Here is a 6099-nt window from a genome sequence, read left to right on the forward strand (position 1 = left end):
AAAGATAGATTGACATTTGATCTCTGTGGATTCGACAATCTTTTATATTACTATGACGCGTTCGTATACTTGCGAAAAACACGCATCAAGTTTTTGGCGCCGTTGCCGGGGACCAATTTCGTCAAATTTCGTACCCTGTTGTTATATCATTTAAACTTAGGTTGTTACCTGTCGGTCAATACGAAGGACTAGTAGCACCGAAAGCTTAGTAGATCCTCTGGCGGAACCTGAACGTTACGCTCGCGCACGTTTATTTTTCCATAGAATTAGGAGAGTTATGGCCGAAGATCAAAATCAAAGACCTCTTAAGGATTTCGCCCAACCATCCAACGAAGAACCTAGTTCTAGTATAGTAAACCTAACCACCCCAGCTAATAATTTCAAACTTAAACCCTCCCTGTTGCAACTAGTGCAACAGAGACAATTCGCAGGTCTTGCTACTGAGAACCCAAACCAACATTTAAAAATCTTTCTCCAATTAGCAGATACTTTTAAAACCAATGGAGCTTCTCCTGAGGCGATCCATTTAAGATTATTCCCTTTCTCCCTCAGAGATAAAGCCCTATCATGGTTAGATTCCCTTCCACCCAATTCCATAACAACTTGGGAAAACTTTAGAAAAGTATTCCTTGCTAGATACTTTCCCCCAAGTAAGACCGTCATTCTTCGAAACCAAATAACCAGATTTACCCAGAATCAAGGAGAATCGTTGTTCGAAGCTTGGGAGAGATATAAAGAGCTGTTGAGAGCATGCCCACATCATGGTTTAGAAAATTGGTTAACCATTCAGACCTTCTATAATGGACTTCACTATAACACTAAAATGACCATCGACGCTGCCTCAAGTGGCACACTGATGAACAAACCTTACCTTGAAGCTAGTGCCCTTATCAAAGATATGGCTCAAAACCATCAATCATGGGGAGTTGAACGAGCGACAGTTGAGAAGAAGGAAGCCCAAGGTGGAGTACATGAGTTAAGCTTTATAGACATGATGCAAGTTAAAATGGACGCGTTAGCCCTCAAGGTTGAGCATATGTGTATAAACCTGAATACTGCAGCCGCAGTTTCGTCGGATTGTGAGATATGTGGAACCAAAGGACACCAATCTCTAAAATGCAGTCTCTTAAACGAAACCAACTCTGAGCAAGTGAACTACGCCCAAGGGAACCCATATTCGAATACCTACAACCCTGGATGGAGGAATCACCCGAACTTCTCCTATAAGAATAATAACGCTATCCAAAATACTACACCTCCGAGACAACCAGGTTACCAAGCCCTAAGACCAAATCAACCTGTGCCACCAAAGCCAAGCCTTGAGAAAATTGTGGAAAATTTTATCACTGCTCAAACCCAACAAAACAAAGAGTTCATGAACCAGAACATTCACGTTAACGAACTGATTACCTAGTTAGGAACCAAGGTTGACCAAATAATTACTCACAATAAGATGCTTGAAACCCAGATCTCTCAGGTAGCCTTAAACCAAGCCCCTAAGACTACACCTGGAGGACAGTTCCCTGGACAACCTCAACAGAATCCGAGAGGACAAGTCAATCACATTACCCTACGAAGTGGGACCGCTTATGATGAGCCATTTAACCCAAGATCAAGTGAACCCAAAACTTCTAAGGAGTATGCCGAACCCACGGACGAAGTGAAGGAACCAGAGGAATCTGAAAAATAGGAAGGTCAAGAAAAAGGAGAAGGACCTAAAGACAAAACTTATGTACCACCCCCGCCATACAAACCACCGATACCATATCCGCAAAGATTAAAACAAACCCAGATCAATAACCAGTATCAGAAATTCATTAAGGTTATAGAAAAACTTCACGTAGAAATCCCTTTCACAGAAGCCATCACCCAAATACCTTCTTATGCAAAGTTTCTCAAAGACATCCTTACCAACAAACGTAGACTCGACGATCCGAAGCCCTTGGAATGTAATTCCATTTCCGAGAATAAGTTAGCCAAAAAAGATAAAGATCCTAGAAATTTCTCCATTCCTTGTGTTTTGGGAAGTCATGTCATCGAAAAAGCTTTTCTAGACTTAGGAACTAGTGTGAGTTTAATGCCTTTAGCAGTTTGTGAGAGGTTAAACTTAGGAGAATTACAACCTACTAAGATGTCACTTCAATTAGCCGATAGATCTGTTAAGTACCCGATAGGCATATTAGAAGATGTCCCTGTTAGGATAGGTCAGTTATTTATCCCTGCTGATTTTGTTGTCATGGACATTAAAGAGGATGATGATATACCAATCCTTCTAGGTAGACCATTCTTATCAACTGCAGGAGCCATAATAGATGTCAAGAGAGGAAAGTTGACCTTTGAGGTAGGTGACGAGAAGATAGAATTTATACTTTCAAAATTTCTTATGGAACTTGTGATGGGAGACGTATGTTATGCCATAGATATCATTGATGAATGCATTAGGGAAATAGAACAAGAAGAAATCATAAAAACAATTAAGTTGCCATCAACTCTCATATTGGAAGATGATAACTTTAGGAAGCTCTACATCGATGATAACCTTTATGAATGTTTATCCCTTACCCCATATCCTATGCCATGCCCTAAGAAACCAACCTTAGAACTTAAGGAACTGCCTAAGAACCTGAGATATGAGTTTCTTGATGAAGAGATGAATCGTCCAATTATAGTCAGTGCTACCTTGAGCCAAGGGGAAACAGACCAACTCTTAGATGTTTTATGAAGATATCCCTATGGCTTAGGATATTATATCTCTGATCTGAAAGGTATAAGCCCATCCGTATGCATGCATCGGATTTTGCTCGAAGAAGATTCAAAGCCCTCCAGAGAACATCAGAGAAGAATAAACCCTATAATGAGTGATGTTGTTAAAAGAGAAGTTCTTAAGTTACTTAAGGCGGGTATAATCTATTATATCTCGGATAGTAAGTGGGTGAGCCTTGTGCATGTAGTACCTAAAAAGGGAGGCATCATAGTAGTGCAAAACGATAAAGGCGAACATATAGCAAAACGGATAGAAGGAGGATAGCGGATGTGCATAGACTACAGAAAGTTAAATAAAGCAACCAGGAAGGATCATTTCCCTTTACCATTTATAGACCAAATATTGGAGCGTCTAGCCAGACACTCTTACTTTTTCTATCTAGATGTATACTCTGGATTCTTCCAAATACCTATCCACCCCTAAGATCAAGAGAAAACTACCTTTACATGCCCTTATGGAACTTTCGCCTACAGACGAATGTCATTCGGACTCTGTAATGCTTCAGCTACTTTCCAATGCAGCATGATGTCAATCTTTGCAGATTACCTAGATAGTATCATGGAGGTATTTATGGATGATTTCTCGGTTTGCGGATTTGATTTCAAAAATTGTCTTGCTAACCTTGAGAAAATCCTGGAGAGATGCGTGGAGGTGAACCTTGTGCTAAATTGGGAGATGTGTCATTTCATGATCACCGAAGGGATTGTTTTAGGACATATAGTTTCCGAAAAAGGTATTGAGGTAGATAGAGCTAAAATAGAAGTCATAGAGAATCTAAAACCACCCAAAACTATCAGAGAAGTCTGAAGTTTCCTTGGACACGCTGGATTCTACCGACATTTTATCAAAGACTTCTCTAAAATAACTAAACCTTTAACTGGCCTTTTAATGAAAGATGATGAATTCATTTTCGATGAAAAATGTAATGAAGCATTTAATCTTTTAAAGCAAGCGTTGATTTCAGCACCCATTATGCAACCCCCTGATTGGTCAGAACCTTTTGAGATAATGTGTGACGCTAGTTATTATGCCGTTGGAGTCGTTCTAGGACAAAGGAAAGATAAAAAATTACATGTGATTTATTATGCCAATAGAACCCTATACGCCGCCCAACTTAACTATGCAACAACTAAAAAGGAATTACTAGCTGTAGTTTTTGCTATAGACAAATTCAAATCTTATCTAGTAGGAGCCAAAATTATAGTTTACACCGATCATGCTGCCATTCGTTACCTATTAAGTAAAAAAGATGCCAAGCCCAGGTTACTCCAATGGATTTTGTTACTACAAGAGTTGATTTAGATATCCGAGATAAAAAAGGGACTGAAAATGTAGTAGCTGATCACCTTTCTAGGCTAGAACACCTGAAACCAGACTTTGTACCCATAAATGATGATTTTGCCTATGATAGATTGATAGCTAAACTAGAAGCCATTGAAGATGATAGCCTAGGCCCTCATGAGCACTTCCAAAAATCCTTAGTTGTAAGTAACATGTCATGGTATGCAGACTTTGTTAATTATCTAGTTGTTGATATCATACCCCCTGATCTTAACTACCCCCAGAAGAAGAAGTTCTTTAACGATGTGAGAAACTTTTACTGGGAGGAACCGCTCCTTTTCAAAAGGGGTAAAGACGGGATTTTTCGCCGTTGCGTTCCAGAAGAGGAGGTAAAAAGTATAATTGAGCATTGTCACTCTGCACCCTATGGTGGACATGCGAGCACCTCTAAGACATACGCCAAGATTCTTCAAGCTGGCCTATTCTGGCCTACCATGTGGCGCGATGTCCATGCTTGCATTGTCAAATATGATAGATGCCAATGCACGGGAAATATTTCAAGACGTGACGAAATGCCTCTAAGAAAAATTCAAGAAGTAGAACTCTTCGACGTTTGGGGTATAGATTTCATGGGTCCTTTCCCACCATCCTTAGGAAACAAGTATATCTTAGTAGCTGTGGACTACGTGTCCAAGTGGATTGAAGCTATAGCTGCACCCATAAACGACACTAGAGTGGTGATCAAGCTATTTAAAAACTATATATTCCCCAGATTTGGAACACCATGTTTAGTCATAAGCGATGGAGGATCGCACTTCATATCGAGAATATTTGATAAACTTTTAAGCAAATATGGAGTTAGGCATAGAGTAGCAACACCATACCACCCACAAACTAGTGGCCAAGTAGAAGTATCCAATAGGGAGATAAAACAAATTCTAGAAAAAACTGTTTTTATATCTAGAAAAGACTGGTCTCAGAAGCTTCAAGAAGCATTATGGGCCTATATAACCGCTTACAAAACCCCTTATAGGAACAACTCCCTACCAACTAGTCTATGGAAAATCTCGTCATTTACCTTTTGAATTAGAGCATAAGGCCTATTGGGCCATTAAAACTTTGAATTTGGATTACCTGACCGCTGGTGAAAAACGTATCCTTAACATCCACAAACTGGAAGAACTCAGGCAATCTGCCTACGAGAATGCCATGATATACAAAGAGAGAACCAAAGCTTGGCATGACAAAAGAATTGTGAAAAAAGATTTCAATATAGGCGACCCTGTTCTCCTGTTCAATTCTAGGTTACGACTTTTCCCTGGGAAGCTGCGTTCAAGATGGACTGGTCCTTTCAAAGTATCTAAGATTCTGAGATCCGGAGTTGTAGAAATCAAGAACGAAACTTGTAGTCCATTCATTGTAAATGGGCAAAGACTGAAGCCCTATGAAGGAGGAGACATTTCAACAGACTACTCCAGCCACACTCTGATAGATCCACCAATTCCTACGACAGATGTATAAGTTCTGATCGTCAAGCTAACGATGTTAAACAAGCGCTGCTTGGAAGACAACCCACGATTTTCTTATCTTATTTTACTTTTTCTGCATTTATTTACTTTATTTTATTTTTAATCATATTCTTGTTAGGACTAAATATCATTTGCAATGTTTGTGTTTTCAGGATCCTTTTCCCTAACCTTTGCAGGATGCAGAACTTTGATGACATGCACGTGGTTTTCAGAGATGACGCCTAGAGGGAGCATTACATAGTTCTCTACCAGCGCCCTATGGCACCTACGCGCTATCCGGACCAGGATTGCATGGATTCCCTAGGCATTGAACCGAGCATCAGATTCCTGTGCCACCAACTCCAATGGGATAAATTCGTTGATGACTTGAACAACACCTACAGGAACCTGACTTTGGAGTTCCTTAACTCGTTTGCTTATGATCCTTACTCCGGACCAGATGGACATGTTGTTTTCAGGTTATTCGGGACTGAGTACTCTTTCAGCCAGAAGGAGTTCGGTGACTTGTTAGGTTTTCAGACAACC

General features: G+C 40.0%; 1 non-coding gene across 1 annotated transcript; it reads right to left on the bottom strand.

Annotated features, from left to right (window-relative positions):
• Window positions 1–661: 661 nt before the first annotated feature.
• LOC127090151 (small nucleolar RNA R71) lies at window positions 662–768 on the bottom strand. Its single transcript, XR_007791681.1, has one exon. It is a non-coding gene; the product is annotated as a small nucleolar RNA R71 (small nucleolar RNA).
• Window positions 769–6099: the final 5331 nt, after the last annotated feature.

This window comes from Lathyrus oleraceus, chromosome 5 (assembly GCF_024323335.1).
Source record: "Lathyrus oleraceus cultivar Zhongwan6 chromosome 5, CAAS_Psat_ZW6_1.0, whole genome shotgun sequence".
Classification (NCBI taxonomy): Eukaryota; Viridiplantae; Streptophyta; class Magnoliopsida; order Fabales; family Fabaceae; genus Lathyrus; species Lathyrus oleraceus.